General features: G+C 51.4%; 1 protein-coding gene and 1 pseudogene across 3 annotated transcripts in view; both read right to left on the bottom strand.

Moving 5' to 3' along the window:
- The window catches only part of LOC125466241 (rho GTPase-activating protein 12), a 212,064-nt gene extending 204,659 nt beyond the window's left edge, over positions 1-7,405 (bottom strand). For all 3 annotated transcript variants that reach the window (XM_048560516.2, XM_048560517.2, XM_059638678.1), the window contains exon 1: positions 7,074-7,405. The gene's annotated coding sequence lies outside the window, so the exon portion shown is untranslated. The remainder of the gene's footprint in view (positions 1-7,073) is intronic.
- The window catches only part of LOC132206135 (basic proline-rich protein-like), a 36,716-nt pseudogene extending 19,003 nt beyond the window's left edge, over positions 1-17,713 (bottom strand).
- Between the last annotated feature and the right edge of the window lie 205 nt (positions 17,714-17,918).

The raw sequence follows: 17,918 nt of genomic DNA, 5'->3' as shown, positions 1-17,918 counted from the left end.
AGGAGGGGAGGAGGGGGAGAGGGAGAGGGAGGGGGGGAGAGAGAGGGAGGGGGGGGAGAGGGAGAGGGAGGGGGGGGAGAGGGAGAGGGAGGGGGGGAGAGAGGGAGAGGGAGGGGGGGGAGAGGGAGAGGGGGGGGGAGAGGGAGGAGGGGGGGGGAGGGAGAGGGGGGGAGGAGGGAGGAGGGGGGGGGAGGAGAGGGAGGGGGGGGAGGGAGAGGGAGGGGGGGGGAGAGGAGAGGAGGGGGGGGAGGAGAGGGAGGGGGGGGAGAGAGGGAGGGGGGGGGAGGAGAGGGAGGGGGGGGGAGAGGAGAGGGGGGGAGGAGAGGGAGGGGGGGGGGAGAGGGAGGGGGGGGGGAGGAGAGGGAGGGGGGGGAGGAGAGGAGGGGGAGAGGGAGAGGGGGGGAGAGGGAGAGGGAGGGGAGAGGGAGAGGGGGGGAGGGGAGAGGGAGGAGGGGGGGAGGGGAGGGAGGGGGGGGGAGAGGAGAGGGAGGGGGGGAGAGAGGGAGAGGGGGGGGGGGAGAGGGGAGGGAGGAGGGGGGAGGGGGGGGGAGAGGGAGGAGGGGGGGGAGAGGGAGAGGGGGGGAGAGGGAGAGGGGGGGGAGAGGGAGAGGGGGGGGGAGAGGGAGAGGGGGGGGAGAGGGAGAGGGGGGGGGGAGAGGGAGAGGGGGGGGGGGAAGAGGGAGAGGGGGGGGGAGAGGGAGAGGGGGGGGAAGAGGGAGGGGGGGGGAGAAGGGAGAGGGGGGGAGAGGGGGAGGGGGGGAGAGGGAGAGGGGGGGGACGAGGGAGAGGGGGGGGAGAGGGAGAGGGGGGGGGAGAGGAGAGGGGGGGGGGAGAGGGAGAGGGGAGGGGGGGAGAGGAGAGGAGGGGGAGAGGGAGGAGGGGGGGAGAGGGAGAGGGAGGGGGGGGAAGAGGGAGAGGGGGGGGAGAGGGAGAGGGGGGAGGAGAGGGAGAGGGGGAGGGAGGGGAGAGGGGGGGGAGAGGGAGAGGGGGGAGAGGGAGAGGGAGGGGAGAGGGAGAGGGGGGGGAGAGGAGAGGGGGGGGGGAGAGGAGAGGGGGGGGAGAGGGAGGGGGGGGGAGAGGGAGAGGGGGGGGAGAGGGAGGGGGGGAGAGGGAGAGGGGGGGGGAGAGGGAGAGGGGGGGGAGAGGGAGAGGGGGGGGAGAGAGGGAGGGGGAGAGGGGGGGGAGAGAGGGGGAGAGGGGAGGGGAGGGGGAGGGAGGGGGAGAGGGAGGGGGAGAGGGAGGGGGGGGAGAGGGAGGGGGGGGAGAGGGAGGAGGGGGGGAGAGGGAGAGGGGGGGAGAGGGAGAGGGGAGGAGAGGGAGGAGGGGGGGGAGAGGAGAGGGGGGGAGGGAGAGGGGGGGGAGAGGGAGAGGGGGGGAGGGGGAGAGGAGGGGGAGGGGAGAGGGGGGAGAGGGGGAGAGGGAGGGGGGGAGAGGAGGGGGGGGGAGAGGAGGGGGGGGAGAGGGAGGAGGGGGGAGAGGAGAGGGGGGGGAGGAGGGAGGAGGGGGGAGGAGGGGAGGGGGGAGAGGGAGAAGGGAGGAGGGGGGAGAGGGGAGGGGGGGGAGAGGGAGGGAGGGGAGGAGGGGGAGAGGGGAGAGGGAGGAGGGGGAGAGGGAGAGGAGGGAGAGAGGGGAGGAGGGGAGAGGGGGAGGGAGAGGGGGGAGTGAGAGGGAGGCTGGGGGAGAGGGGAGGAGGAGAGGAGGAGGGGAGAGGGAGAGGGGGGGGGAGAGGGGGAGGAGGGGGGGGAGAGGAGAGGGGGGGAGGGAGAGGGAGGGGGAGAGGAGGAGGGGGGGAGAGGAGAGGGGGGGGAGAGGGGAGAGGGAGGGGGGGGGAGAGGAGAGGGGGGGAGAGGGAGGGGGGGAGAGGAGAGAGGGGGGTGGAGAGGAGGGGGGGGAGAGGGAGAGGGGGGGGAGAGGGAGAGGGGGGGGAGAGGGAGAGGGGGGGGTGAGGAAGAGGGGGGGGAGAGGAAGAGGGGGGGAGAGGAAGAGGGGGGGAGAGGAAGGGGGGGGAGAGGAAGAGGGGGGGAGGGAGGGGGAGAGAGGGGGGGAGAGGGAGAGGGGGGGGGAGGAAGAGGGGGGGGGAGAGGGAAGAGGGGGGGGGAGAGGAGAGGGGGGGGGAGAGGAGAGGGAGGGGGGAGAGGGGGAGAGGGGGGGGAGAGGAGGAGAGGGGGGGGAGAGGGAGGGGGGAGAGGAGAGGGGGGGGGAGAGGAGAGGGGGGGGAGAGGGAGGAGAGGGGGGGGAGAGAGAGGGGGGGAGAGGAGAGGGGGGGAGAGAAGAGGAGGGGGGGAGAGGAGAGGGGGGGAGAGGAGAGGGGGGGAGAGGAGGGAGGTGGGAGAGGGGTGAGGGGGGGAGAGGGAGGAGGAGAGGGGGGGAGAGGGAGAGGAGGGGGGAGAGGGAGGGGGGAGTGGGAGGGGAGAGGGGAGGGGGAGAGGAGGAGGGGGGGAGAGGAGAGGGGGGGAGAGGGAGGGGAGAGGGAGGGGGGGAGAGGAGAGGGAGAGGAGGGAGAGAGGGGGAGGGGAGGGAGAGGGGAGGGGGAGAGGGAGGGGGGAGAGGGGGGGGGAGAGGGAGGGGGGGAGAGTAGGGGGGAGAGGGAGGGGGGGAGGAGGGGGGGAGAGGGAGGAGGGAGGGGGGAGAGGGAGGAGGGAGGGGGGGAGAGGAGGAGGGAGGGGGGGAGAGGGAGGAGGGGGAGGGGGGGAGAGGGTGGGAGAGGGGGGGGGAGGAGGGAGGGGGGGGAGAGGGAGGAGGGAGGGGGGGGAGAGGGAGGAGGGAGGGGGGGAGGGAGGAGGAGGGGGAGAGGGAGGAGGGAGGGGGGGGAGAGGGAGGAGGGAGGGGGGGGAGAGGAGAGGGGGGGGGGAGAGGGGAGGGAGGGGGGAGAGGGAGGAGGGAGGGGGGGAGAGGGAGGGGAGGGGGGGAGAGGGAGGGGGGGGAGTGGGAGGTGGGAGGGAGGGGAGGGGGGGAGTGGAGGAGGGAGGGGGGGGAGTGGGAGGAGGGAGGGGGGGGGAGAGGGGGAGGAGGGGGGGAGGGGGGGAGGGGGGGGGGGGAGGGAGGGAGGGGGGGAGGGGGGGGAGGGGGGGGGGGGGGGAGGGGGGGGGAGTGGGGAGGGGGAGGGGGGGGAGTGGAGGGGGGGGAGGGGGGGGAGTGGGGAGGGGGGGAGGGGGGGGAGTGGGAGGGGGGGAGGGGGGGGGAGTGGGGGGGGGGAGGGGGGGGGAGTGGGAGGAGGGAGGGGGGGGGAGTGGGAGGAGGGAGGGGGGGGAGTGGGAGGAGGAGGGGGGGGAGTGGGAGGAGGGAGGGGGGGGAGTGGGAGGAGGGAGGGGGGGGGAGTGGAGGAGGGAGGGGGGAGGGGAGGAGGGAGGGGGGGGAGGGAGGAGGGAGGGGGGGGGGGGGGGGGGAGGGGGGGGGGGGTGGGAGGGGTGGGAGGGAGGGGGGGAGAGGGAGGAGGGAGGGGGGGGAGAGGGAGGAGGGAGGGGGGGGTGAGGGAGGAGGGAGGGGGGGAGAGGGAGGAGGGAGGGGGGGAGAGGGAGGAGGGAGGGGGGGGAGAGGAGGGGGAGGGGGGGAGGGGGGAGGAGGGGAGGGGGGGAGAGGGGGAGGGGGGGGAAGGAGGGAGGGGGAGGGGGGGGAGGGGAGGAGGGAGGGGGGGAGAGGGAGGGGGGGGGAGGGGGGGGAGGGGGGGGGAGAGGGAGGAGGGGGGGGGGAGAGGGAGGAGGGGGGGAGGGGGGGAGAGGGAGGAGGGAGGGGGGGAGAGGGAGGAGGGAGGGGGGGAGAGGGAGGAGGGGAGGGGGGGAGAGGGGGAGGAGGGGGAGAGGGGGAGAGGGGGAGAGGGGAGAGGGGAGGAGGGGGAGGAGGGGGAGGAGGGGGAGGAGGGGAGGAGGGGGAGGGGGGGGAGGAGGGGGAGGGGGGGGAGGGGGGGAGGGGGGGAGGGGGGGGGAGGGGGGGGGAGGGGGGGGGAGGGGGGGAGGGGGGGGGGGGGGGGGGGGGGAGGGGGGAGGGGGGGGAGGGGGGGAGGGGGGGAGGGGGGGAGGGGGGGGGAGTGGGGAGAGGGGGAGGGGGGGGAGTGGAGGGGGGGGAGGGGGGGGAGTGGGAGGGGGGGGAGGGGGGGGGGAGTGGAGGGGGGGAGGGGGGGGGAGTGGGAGGGGGGGAGGGGGGGGGAGTGGGAGGAGGGAGGGGGGGGAGTGGGAGGAGGGAGGGGGGGGAGTGGGAGGAGGGAGGGGGGGGAGTGGGAGGAGGGAGGGGGGGGAGTGGGAGGAGGGAGGGGGAGAGGGAGGAGGGAGGGGGGGAGAGGGAGGAGGGAGGGGGGGGGGAGGGGGGGAGGGAGGGGGGGGAGGGGGGAGGGAGGGGGGGAGAGGGAGGAGGGAGGGGGGGGGAGAGGGAGGAGGGAGGGGGGGGTGAGGGAGGAGGGAGGGGGGGGAGAGGAGGAGGAGGGGGGGAGAGGGAGGAGGGAGGGGGGGGAGAGGGAGGAGGGAGGGGGGAGAGGGAGGAGGGAGGGGGGGAGAGGGAGGAGGGAGGGGGGGGGAGAGGGAGGAGGGAGGGGGGGAGAGGGAGGAGGAGGGGGGGAGAGGGAGGAGGAGGGGGGGGAGAGGGAGGAGGGAGGGGGGAGGGGAGAGGGAGGAGGGAGGGGGGGAGAGGGAGGGGGGGAGAGGGGGGAGGGGGGGAGAGGGAGGAGGGGGGGGGAGAGGGAGGAGGGAGGGGGGAGAGGGAGGAGGGAGGGGGGGAGAGGGAGGAGGGAGGGGGGAGAGGGAGGAGGGAGGGGGGGAGAGGGAGGAGGGAGGGGGGGAGAGGGGGAGAGGGGAGAGGGGAGAGGGGGAGGAGGGGGAGGAGGGGAGGAGGGGGAGGAGGGGGGAGGAGGGGGAGGGGGGGGAGGGGGGGAGGGGGGGGAGGGGGGGAGGGGGGGGAGGGGGGGGGGAGGGGGGGTGGGGGGAGGGGGGGGGGGGGGGAGGGGGGGAGGGGGGGAGGGGGGGGGAGGGGGAGAGGGGGAGAGGGGGAGAGGGGGGAGGGGGAGGGGGGGAGGGGGGAGGGGGGGGAGGGGGGGGGAGGGGGGGGAGGAGGGGGGAGGGGGGGGGGAGAGGGGGGGAGAGGGGGGGAGAGGGGGGGAGGGGGGGAGAGAGGGGGGGAGAGGGGGGAGAGGGGGGAGAGGGGGGAGAGGGGGAGGGGGGGGGGGAGGGAGGGGAGGGGGAGAAGAGCTTCCACAACCATCCACAAGATCCCCAGCAACTGCTGAAAGCAGTGTGGTTCTGTTCGAGCTTGATCCCACCCATTCAGGCTGCTTCTATTGTTCCAACTTTAAAAACAAACCAAGGCCTTACCACCTGTTTACTTTATTGCCTTTCAGCCCACTGCTCTCTCGCTCTATCTCAACCTTACTTCCTGAGAAAGAACAAAATACACAACTTACTGCCATAATAACACCACAATACACCCTCTGCTTTTGTTCCTTTTATGGGCCGGAATAGTTTCTCCCTTGTTCTCCTGCACTTCAATGCCCCTCCCCCCATAGAAATGTACCCTCTATTTTCTATTGTCTTGCAATATTCTTTCTGCCAAAATACATCACATCACACTCCACTGTATGGAAACTCATCTGTATCTCTGTTATTATAGATGAAAAAAACCATTTCCTGACAAATTGATGAATTGAAGAGTTGGAATAATATTGTCTGGCTGTCACCCCTACAATGCTACTCTGTAACTATTGAGTATTAGTAGTATAGAAACTCTGCCTATTTTGTAAAACAGCACACTGCCAGTGTGGGAAATTTATTTTATATTATATATAGGCAGAAAAAAAAATTGGATAAACTTTGCACAGATATTAGGCCACATCAGAATTTCTGCCTTTGCAGCTCTGGGTCTGCCTGCAAGTTTTCTCCTTCAGTTTTTCTCATCTTGCACTGTTGTATTGAATACTTTCTTCTTTACAATACATTCAAGTTAACAAAATAAAGTGTTCATTCAGTAAATGAAACCATGCTACTGACAGAAAGCACATCAGTTTACCGAAATAAATGCAGAAGATCCCTGGAAGTAACTGATCAGGAGGCTCTTTTGATTACCACCAAATTGACTGAAGGAATGTCAAGCAAATACAGTGAAAATTCGTATCAGAGATAATGGGAACTGCAGATGCTGGAGATTCCAAGATAATAAAATGTGAGGCTGGATGAACACAGCAGGCCAAGCAGCATCTCCGGAGCACAAAAGCTGACGTTTCGGGCCTAGTGAAAATTCATTTATTTTGGTGTCAAATTGTGTCCTTTATAATGAATGACATTCTTAACAGAAGCCGCACACTTCTGAAAGAGCTTGCAACCTGCGCTTGGAGGAAAACGTCTCACAACTTTTTGCCTGACGTTGACGATTCAGTCATCATTTGAAGCTTTAAAATTAGGTCATGTTCAAAGCACCACTTCTTTCAAAAAAAGTATGCATTGTCTCAAGTTTGCACTTTATATGAACGGAAACTGTCAATGTGGTCATAACAATCATCAGTGCAATCCGTGATGTGTGAAGGATTGCTTAATTATTGTCAATAACAAAAGATTACTGTGACATTGTACAACAATTTATACAGAAATTCTAATTATAACATTTTCCAAAAAATGTATTATTTCCTCCCTTTTGGTTAAAGGATGCATGCTAAATTATATTGATAGACAAATTATGGTGTAAATAAGGCATTTAAACCTAGGGGAATCTGTGTTTATTAGTAACCATTTTTCGACTACTACTATTTCTGGGTGACCTGATTGAGAAGTGCTGTCGGTTTGTTTTGAATTCGGCTCATGGAAAATGTCTTCAGTCCAAACTTCCAGCACTGCCCTATTTAATGTAAATATACGTACCAACCCAAGTGCGGAAACACTTCCTCAGTCTCGATCGTTTTTAAAACATCAACCGGCAATAACGTGCGCTTTGAACAATGAACGCGAGCTTACAAAATAAAACTGTAGAATTAAGCTGGATGCTTTCCTAAGTTTTATTTTAAAACAATTTGATTCTTAAATAACTTACTAAAGAGAAAAAAAATCCTCGTGAAATGAGCTGGCATTTTAAAAAACCTTTGGATTAAAAATGATTTTTACCTGAAATTTCTGCTTCTAGGTGAAACTTCATCTCCTAGAGAAAAGGGCTGTGCTCCAACGGCTTAGACCAACAAACAGGTTCTTCCAAAACGTGGCTGGAATTCCTGCATTTTCCCCTCCCTTTAGACGCTTTCTGCACCGTGCCCTTGAATGTTGATGTAACACCCCCGGTCCTAGAATTGAAGTGAGTCCTGGCAATTCCGTACTGTGTGGTCTCTGTGCTCTAATCTTTAACGGGACGTCCGAAAGCTGACCCGCATATCTGTCTCTCGCTTCGCTTTTCCTCTGCGGGTCAGAACTTGCTCTCGGTCGCTCTCTCTCCTTTGCTGTTTGTCTCTGGCTTCCGCTTGAAGCTGATTCTCAAAAACTTCCCCCGTCAAGAGTTTCAGTCTCAGTCTATCTGCATAATTAGAGAAATAATTTAACCGTTGCAAATCTTAACAACTTTTTTATTGTAAAATGTTTTCGATAATGTACAATAGTCATGTGTGCAATAAATACCAATTAACTGTAACTATATGTTTACTAGGAAGTCAAAAAATAGTGCTGTATTTAATAAAGTAAGAAATGGTAAGTTGTAAGCTGATTAACAGCTGTTGATAATGAGTTAAATGGAGGTTATAGTTGAATAATAATAATTAAGTTAAATTACTAACTGTGATCCATTAATAAATGTTTTATTTGCGGGGGGAAGCAGAGGATGGTGTCAGACAGTAACATAGATCCTGCTCCCTCCAGCTGGGAAGCCCAGGAAAGGAGTGGGTACAGATTACAGGCACTCACTGCTGTGAATGTAAAAGTCATAATTAGTCTTTTGATTTAAAGTTTTCTAGCAGTCCTTTGATTATTAGCTGAGGCTTCAGTTGGAGAGGATTCTGCTGGAGGTGTGCTGTTCCCCGGAGAATGTGCATTTAGACTGCACTCACTGTTAGAGCTAAAAGCACAGAGCATTCGTCTGCATCCAATGGCTACCCAGAAACTCACATCACTACTTCCTGAACGCCTTCCCGTGATTTCCCCCTTAAATCCCTCAGACTTTGTGTGACCCGAAATTGAAAAGCGGGTTCCATGGGCGGGGGTGAGATGGGGAGTATATCATCCACTTGTTCAGCGATGGGAGGGGCTTCAGTAGCAAAACAGGGTGTGACCAAAAAAAGTCAATTTCTCTAAAAATTAAAACAAACAATTTATTCACGCGCATTTTTTGCAACAGAAGTCAGACCTCAGACATTAGGTCACGCCTACCAACAAAACAAAGCAAAACATCAGCTTTAGAAGAAACACACAGTTGTCAGAAATCAGTCCCAGCTCCATGTTGGTAACTCAAAAATCTCGCGGAACCAGGGTGCGGGGTTTAATTATACATGGTGGGCTTGAGGACTATTTTCCCCGTCCAGATAGTAATCAGACTTTCAGCCACAGAAAGCCGTCAAGACCAGCACATCAAATGTGTTCAAGGAGTTAGATATTGTTCTTAGGGCTAAAGGGGTCAAAGGGTATGGGGGAGAAAGCAGGAACAGGGGACTGAGTTGGATGATCAGCCATTATCACATTGAATAGTGGTCAGGTTTGAAGGGCTGAATGGTCTACTCCTGTCCTAATTCAATGTTTGTGACACAACTCCAGGTGAAGTCAAGATCCTCAATTTATGGAGTCTTGACCTACATTCCATGAGGACTAGACAGAGACACAGTGGTGGGCAATTTCTTCAGTTAAATAGCTTCCAAAAATAATGACCTAACCTCTCCTTTCTGTGTTGTTAATATGAGATACAAAGGACATTTAATCCCAATAAACCTTTCCTTTTTCCTGTTGCAAACATTGCACAGTTGAGGCAAAGTCAGAAGAAGATGACCTGTTTACTATATATGAATGCCAAGGACTTCATTTCTATCATCAGGCTGGAATTGTGTTTAGTATTTCAACTAATCATAAAATGAAGTGAAACTTTTAATAAACCAATGCATTAGGAACTGAAACAGCCAAAATACATTACTTCCAGTTTTTAAAATCTCAGGCACCACTGTCGGTTTAAATATTACAAATTTACAAGGTAGAGATCCAGATATCCAGCTTAGGGTTATGCACCAGACAGGATCACTGTTTTTAGTGAAATTAGTGCAGTAGATTTCAAGAGGTTTGTGCACAGTGGCTGTCGTGAATTGAATGTTGATGGGATAGTGAATTCTAGTTACTTTCCATGGTAGACTCAGTGATACAGCATCTGACTAAACTAGGATGCTAGCACTCAAACCAATTAGACTGACTAATTGAGGAACAAGCTTCTCAGTGGGATCTTTCACATTCCACTTGGTCCCAGATAATCCTGAAGGGCAGTCTGCCAGTGGATAGATGGTGAGGCACTGGGTAGTCTAACGGTATTCCATAAACTTCAATTTTAATAAGTCAAATTTTGGTAATACCCTTTGTACATTATTGTAGGACTCTAAGCTTTAGCTATTTTCAACATGTGCTTAATTTCTATGAGCTTCAATAAGTAGGACATATCCCTGTGGGGGAAGAGTGCACATTCAATATTAAACAGTAGGTTTTAAAGAGTGGCTAGCTGCAACTCTTAATTCATATTTTTGTATATTCATAAATTGGAACACCCCTCCCAGTATAGATGACTCAGTAGCTTGGCTTGGAGACTCTCTGAAACTTGCTGATAGATTTCCTCAGGTGTCAGTTACATGTTTGAGAAAAAGAGCAAGACAGCCTTCATTATCATTTTGAATGTTTGGACAGTGTTGCCTCAATAGTTTTCTGCTGCTTTTGATCAGTCATCAAGAACAAAAAAACTGGAGAAAATGGTGTAGCAGCACACATGTATTCTGCTTTCGAAGTTAGAAGAGGAAGATAAGAAACAGGAATGAGAGCTGTCCCTCGAACTTGCTCCACTATTTGATAAGATCATGGCTCATCTTCTACTTCAACTCTACTGTCCTACCCCATATCACACGATTCTTATATAAAAATGCAAAACCACAAAAATGAGAGAAAGAGAAATAGAAAAAAGGTAAAGTATCAGAAATGCAGGCCTTAGCTCTGTTTGGACAACATGCAGTCCCAATTCTTGCTTTCATTCCTGTTTGTGGAGTTGTGAAGCTTCACAAGGTGCTTCTGTCCCAAACAAATGCATGAGGTGAAACATGTCAGCTTCTCAGTGTGATTTGTAATGTCCGAAATATTTTAGGGGTGTTCACTGTCTTTCATCATTCAAAGGGGAGCTGTGGGAAGCAGACTTTATTTGAAGCTTTTTTTAAGAGGTTCATGTTGAAGCCATGGATTTATTCCACTAGATGGAAAAATCAATGTTTTCAAAAGGCTGTGCCACTTCAAGCTTTTGTGGCTTGCTATGTCTGTACATTAGATCCCATAAACTCCCAGTGGATCCAGTAAGAACGTACTGATTAAGGAGATCCATTCTCAGTGCTGAGTTAGCTAATCTCAGTTGAAGTGATTCCAGGTTACTTAAAATTTACTTCTGCATCTTGGTCAAGGACCAAATTACCCATCAAAGCTCCTCACTAGTATCCAATGTTTCATATTGTAAGTTTATTTGTTCGTGGTTCTGTTGTGAAATCCGAAGTGGAGAAATAACCTTACGTTAAGATTTACATATTGGGCAAGCGACTGGAGACAGGTATCTGTGCATCCAGCACAAGGTTGATGCTTTCATGGGTAGGGAGTGAACTTCAATGAGAAAAAGTGGGAAAAAAAACACTGGGAAGTGCAGAAAATGACTGAGTATTTCATCCACTGAAGGTCACGTCTTCAGTCTTTTTGTAATTTTCAAATTATCATTATTTTATCAAAACTGCCATTTTAATCAAAGTTTTGTAGAGTCATAAAGTTTTACAGCATGGAAACAAGCCCCTCAGCCCCTCATGCATGCTGACCAGATGTCCTAAACTGATCTAGTCCCGTTTGTCAGCATTTGGTCCATAGCCCTGTAAACCCTTCCTATTCATTTACCCATCCAGATACCTTTTAAATGTTATATTTATACCCGCCTCTACACCACCTCTGACAGCTCATTCCATACGTGCACCACATTCTGCATGAAAACGTTGCCCCTCAGGTCCCTTTTAAATCTTTCCCCTCTCACCTTAAATCTATGCCCGCTAGTTTTGGATTCCCCTACCCCAGGTAAAAGACCTTGGCTATTTACCCGATCCATGCCCCTCATGTTTTTACAAACCTCTGTAAAGAGTGTTTAACTCCTAAACACAACAATTCTAATATAGCAACGTTCCATAAACACATCCTCAGCAAAAGTAAAATCAGTAATATATATGTTCTTACATGCAATTCTAGCTGGAGGAAGAGAACTCAAGCTTTTAGCTGTAACAGAGAGAGGAGTAACAGCTTCCACATCGAGCTTTAAGGCCCTAGTAACTGCTGAAAGTGAAAACGAAAATCCTGGTTCTGTGGAAACTTTACTCCACCCCTTCAGGCTGCTTCTATTGTTTCAACTTAACAAAAAAAACAAAAATAGCTGGGATTAGAGCAGACAGCTCAGTTCCAAGTTTACAACACTTGCTGTCAAAAAGAATGACAGAACAGAACGTTCTTAAAGGCACATCTCAGAACACAGCCAATGCTAAAATTGGAAAGGTCAGATCCTAGAATGAAACCTGAATTGTTAGATCATATATTTAACTGTTCCAATTGGTTAATGGTGGAAAGGTAAAGTCATCATTGTCATACCAGCCCATAGATCTACTGTCTTATTCAAAAAAGATGACTGGTGGTGGCTTAACCACAGCTCAGCGAAAGGGTGAGGGTAATGAGGAGCATCCTTTATAGTAACCTCAGCTGGTGCAGGAATTGAACAGGAATGTGCAGGATTGCTGTTGGCATCAATCTGTAGTGCAAACCAGCCATCCAGCCAAGTGAGCTAAGCAGTTCCCTGGTTCATGCAGTTATCACTGAAACATATTCACGTGGATGCAGGTGTAATTTAATCACAGATCATTATTACACTAAAGAAGAAAATCAAAGCTATGTACAGTTGAAAAGATCACATCACAAACATCAAGTAAAGTGACAGCCTGTTTCCCCACATTATCTGTTAGATATTCGATCCCAAAGAAATATTACTCCATGTCCATTTTCTTTTTCAATCTTTACTTAAGAAACACTCTCCCTTGGAGTCCTGAGACTTCTTATTTGATTATTTCTTTCTGAGTCCATTTGCATGAACTTCTTACAATTCTGATGACCTCAACATTTTTCACTTCCAATATCTTGAAGATTTCTATAATGCTTTCCCATCTTGGAAATTCCAAAGAACAGGAACCACTTCTGCTGAGGTGACTGGCTCTCCTGAATTGTTCTGGAAAAAGTTTCTCCTTCTACTATGAGAATAACTGATCTCTTCTGAACTGAACTCTGGATTTGTCTGAACTAAAACTTTGAACCTTCTTTGATATGTTCTGTCTATCTATCATAAACTTAATTCTTCAAACAATTTATCCATCAATACCACAGGAGTCAGCAAGGCAGTTGGCTGAAGCATAAGCCTTCTCAGAAATGATGCATTTAGGTCACTGTCCTAATGAGATCTTGGCTCTTATAAAGAATTAACATCACAGGACTAATGAAAACCTACTTGGCTCTTTGTATTGAAAAAAAATCCAATTTCCATAAATAATATGAATATATTATTAACATAGACGGCAAGAGGTAAATTGAATTCTTTTATTGTTCTTCTGTTCATAAGAAAAATGTTTTGAATTCATTTTCCTTCTGTTCGTTTTGAAATGACCTGTGGTAAACATTCCATTTAAACAGTGCATGTGCTCCAAGTTCTGAACACAGTTATCAGTGATCAGTAATCATGACATTGACTCCAGGTTCTGGAGGTCACTGCAGTGCACTGACATCGGATGGTCACGCAGCCAGAGAGAAGATTAGAGTGAACACTGCCTGTTCTGGGCTTCACTCAAACCCTCTGTAATGGGAAGTGCATTGTATTTAAAATAACCTGTAACAAGCTGAGAGATAGTAAGAACTGCTGATGCCAGAGTCAGAGATGCAGTGTGGAGCTGGAGAAATACAGCAGGCCAGGCAGCATCAGAGGAGCAGGAAAGTTGACATTTCAGGTCGAGACACTTCTCCAAAAAGGGGGAGGGGGAATGGAGCCCTGAAATAAACAGAGAGAGGAGGGGTGGGTCTGGGATAGGTGGGTGGGATGGTGATAGGTGAGTGCAGGTAGATAGTGGTGGGAATTGGTCAGTGAGGTGGGAGGAGCAGATAGGTGGGAGAGAAGATGTCAGGTCGAGGAGGCAGGGATGAGAGGGAGGGTTGGTTGGAGAGGGAGATTTTGAAACTGGTAAAATTCACATTGTCACAATGACACCACATGGAAACTGGAGGAGCAGTGCCTCATATTCCACCTTGGGAGCCTACAACCCATTGGTCTCAATGTAGACTTTACCAGTTTCAAAATCTTGCCACCCCTGGCCTCATCCCATGACCAACGGTCCCTCTCGTTCCCACATCCTTGACCTGACACAACCTGTTCATCTTCTCTCCTACCTATCCCTACTCCTCCCACCTCACTGACCAATCCTCACCACAGCCTACCTGCACTCACTTATCACTACCCCACCCACCTTTCCCACCATCAACCCTCCTCTCTCTCTCTCTCTCTCTCTCTCTTCTTTCAGAGCTCCTCTCCCCCTCCCTCATTTCTGAAGAAGGGTCCTGATCTGAAATGTCAACTTCTCCTCTGATGCTGCTTGACCTGCTGTGTTTCTGTTACAAGCTGCCTTTAGGGTTAAAACATTAATATGGTTAATTCATGTACTCAAAAACAAGGGATGATTTTTGACAAGATTTCAGAGATTTGAAAGGGTTTTATTGTATACATTCTCACAAGATTACAAAGAAGAAATAAGAAGTAAAAGAAGAAAAACAAAAGGGCTATGATCAGGAATTAGTATTTTTGTTCCCTTGGCCTGAGTCCAGAAAGTCAGTGTTCTTTGAAGGTTTTCTCTATAGGAGTTTGGATTTAGGTGGTTGTTATTGACTGAAGTTTCAGAATTCAATCAAGTTGCAGACTTGTTTTAATTTTCCAGGAAAAACTGAAATCTTCAGAGAATGAAACTTCAAGGAGATCTTGGACTTGAAGCAGGCTTCGCACAGTCTGGAACATGGATTTCTGCAGATTGCCTTGAAATGATCAGAAAATGAGACTTTTGCTGAATGGAAGCAGGGTTTAGAAAGTGTACAATTAAAACTTTTCTCAGAGACCAAGGTCTGAGGTCATGTGACCATCCGTTTAATGATAAGTCACTAGCTAGCAGGTCAATTTCTATCGCTCCAATCAAAAAAAAGTTACTGTATCAGGTAATTGTTAAGGCATTGGCTCCACTTCGGGTATAATGAGTTTCTCTAGCTCCCTGTTGTTTACAGGATCTGACTGAGGAGGCAGCTGATTTGTGCTGGTTTATCAGAAATGACCAAACAATGGAATATGTGAGATTCCAGGTACGATTGAGTTCTACCCTGGTAATTGCTAAGTGGAACTTTCCAGAGTCAATTTGTATTATGCTTGGTGATGGCCATAGTTTCATCCAGCAAAGTCCATTTTTAAAATGTAGACAAGAAGGTTTCTTTTCGTAAAGCAATTGTGATCTCTTTCAGATCTTGTGCGTTAGAAATGTAAGTCCATTTAAGGGCCAAGCAGAAAAATGCCAGAGTTATTGAGAACAGATGATACTTATTGGAATTTTCATTTAGGAGCTGGGTTCTTCTCTGCCTCCAACTCCATTTTGATTTAGTCCCTTTCTCTTCTTCCTACCTTCTCCTCATTTTTGACAGTTTGCATAGCTTTTAACAGGCTTTTCTTGCAGATAGCTAATTGGCTGCGGGGGTGTTTTATTGGTTGCGGTTGGTAATTAAAAAAAAAACAGAAAAGTTCACGGTAACTTGATAGTGGGAAAGTCACTCACACCGTGTGATAGCACTTCTGGGTATAAAAACAAAGCTGACTCCTTCATATTTACCAGTTGTCTGCCCCTCTTCTGTGACTATGTTCATGCCTGGATCACATTGGAGAGAGGCCACATTGTGTCCCCAGTACTCTCGATGCTTTTAGAGAAAACTGGGCTGCTGGGGATGGAGTGCCTTCTCTACCCTTCAAACTCCATTTTGATTTTGCCCCCTCTTCCTACCTCCCCCTCACTTTTGATAGTCTGCAATCCCCTTAATAGGCTTTGCATGCAAGTGAATCAGTTGAAAAACATTGGTGATTTAATGGTGATAGTTAACAGGTGAAATAATATCATTTGGTGACACAAAGAAAATGTGTGTAAGAGCACTTATATAAAAAAGTGAAGAGAAAAGCTGGATTCTTCACAGTTGCAGTCTGTCCATTTTGATTGAGCTCTCACCTCCACTTTTGAATGACTGGATTGCTATTAACGAACTTTGCATGTAATATAATCAATTCGAAAACATGGTGATTTACTGGTGGTGGTTAATTGATGGAAAAATAAGCACAGGTTGATTGGTGGTGGGAGAAAAGCCATTCAGCTTTGTATGATAATATTTTCAGATATTTTTAAAAATCCAATTCCATTTTGATTTAGCCCACTCCTTCGCCCTCAGCTTTGATGCCCTTGTTGGGTGTTGCACATAATTTCTTAGTCAGAAGTACAGTGGTGGCAAATAATTGAATGAAAAGTATCATGGGTGGTTTGGTGATGAAAAAACAAAACATTCTGTTGAGTGTTATGAACACTTTTTTGAATTTAAAAAGAGCTGTGTTTACCAAGTTGAAGACCCTCAGTGTAGGCCTGGTCCTGGCTAAGGTGGCCATGAACAGGTCCAGGAAGCAGCCTGTGGAGGAGACGTAGTTCTCAAGTGCCTGTCCCTCTTCCATAGCTACATTTGCACCCAGGTATCCCTGGAGCACACAATACCCTTGAAGCTTTCAGAGAGAGTTAAGCACCATTGGGATTGGACTGCATTATTTTCCTTCCAACTCCATTTTACTTTAATTCCCTCCTCTTCTCCTACCCTCCCCTATATTTATTATGATTGCATTAGTCTTGATGGGTGAGACTTGATGTTTATAATTTTATTATGTAACAAGAATGATTCAGCTGTGGTTAAATTAAGAATTTCCAGAGGCATGTAAAAGCATTTCTGAACAGAAAAAAAAGAGAAAGCAGAAAGCCATGTTCTGAGGGTCTTGTGGTATAGTAGTGATGTTCTTGTCCCTGAGCCAGGAAGCTTGAGTTCAAGTCTCATCTATTTCATAGAAATGTCATAACCCCTCTGAACAGGCTGATTAAAAAAATGTTGGGTTGTCTCCAACTCCACTTTAATTTAAACCCCTCCCTTTCCTTATTTTTTCAATGCCCCTGACAGGCAGTGCTTGTACTTTCTTAATTTATTTAGTGACATTGGTGATTTGATGGTGGTTTTACTTTTTAAAACCTCTGTTCTTACTCAATGGGGAATTGACTTCAAGTCAGAGAGAGAGCGCAGAGGGAAAGATGGAAACAGCCATTTGTGTGAAACTGCAGGTTTAAAATAAAGATGTGAAAATCTTTGTGCGTGTATGTGCTTAAGCTTCTGTATCTTCCGCCTGATGGAAGAGGTTGTAGGAGGTCATTACTGGGGTGGGATGGGACTTTGATGGCAGCCTTTTCATGGCAATGAGAGGTGTAAATGGAGTCCATGGATAGGAGGTTGGCTTCCATGATGGTCTGGGCTATGCACATCACCTTCTGTAATTTCTTACGGTCCTCGGCAGAGCAGTTTCCGTACCAGGCCATTATGCACCCGGACAGTATGCTTTCTATGGTGCATCTTTGGAAGCTGGTGAGGGATCTCATGGACATTCCAAATTTCCTGAGCCGCCTGAGAAAGAAGAGGCATTGTTGCACCTTCCTAAGTGTTGCATCTATGTGGGAAGTCCAGGACAGGTTGTCAGTTATTGTCACTCCCAGGAAGTTGACACACTCTACGCTCTCAAACTCAGCTCCATTGATATAGATAGGAGCATATTCTCCTCCTTTCTTTCTGAAGTCAATGATCAGTTCTTTAGTTTTGCCAACATTGAGACAGGTTGTTATCATTGCACCACATCACCAAGCCCTCTATCCTGTTTCTTCACTCTGACTCACCCCTGTTTGATATCCATCCAGCCATGGTGGTGACATCAGCAAACTTGCAGACAGCATTCATTTGGAATTTGGCTACACAGTCATGGGTGTACAGGGAGTACAAGGAGTACAGTAGGGGATCAGAGACGCATCCAAGAGGATCTCCGGTTTGACGGTTATCGTGGAGGAGGTGAAGTTGTCTATCTTCACTGTTTGTAGTCTATAGGTCAGAAAGCTGAGGATCCAGCTGCAGAGGGTGGAGCCAAGACCAAGGTCACACAGTTTTGAGATCAGGCTAGAGGGGATAATGGTGTTGAAGGCAGAGCTGCAGTCAACAAGCATGAGTCTGACATAGGTGTCTTTGTTGTCCAGGTATTCCAGGGGTGAGTGCACAGCCAGGGAAATGGTACGTGCTGTGGACCTGTTACATCGGCAGGCAAATTGCAAGGGATTGTGACAGGCTGTGAGACTAGTGTTGATGTGGGCCATGACTAGCCTCTCGAAGAACTTCATACTTATAGAGGTCAGAGCCACTGGGCAGTAGTCGTTAAGGCATGTTGCTTGTGGTCTCTTTGGTACTGGTACCTCGGCTCGTCAGAGGGAGAGGTTGAAGATATCAGTGAATACCAGCTGGTCCACACAAGATCTACACATTCCATCCAGGGCATTCCATCCAGGCTGTTGCTTTCCTTGGTGTGACTCCCAGGAAAACTGATCT

The sequence above is a fragment of the Stegostoma tigrinum genome, chromosome 31, assembly GCF_030684315.1.
Source record: "Stegostoma tigrinum isolate sSteTig4 chromosome 31, sSteTig4.hap1, whole genome shotgun sequence".
NCBI classification, from domain to species: domain Eukaryota; kingdom Metazoa; phylum Chordata; class Chondrichthyes; order Orectolobiformes; family Stegostomatidae; genus Stegostoma; species Stegostoma tigrinum.
This window is presented reverse-complemented; position numbering and strand designations above follow the sequence as displayed.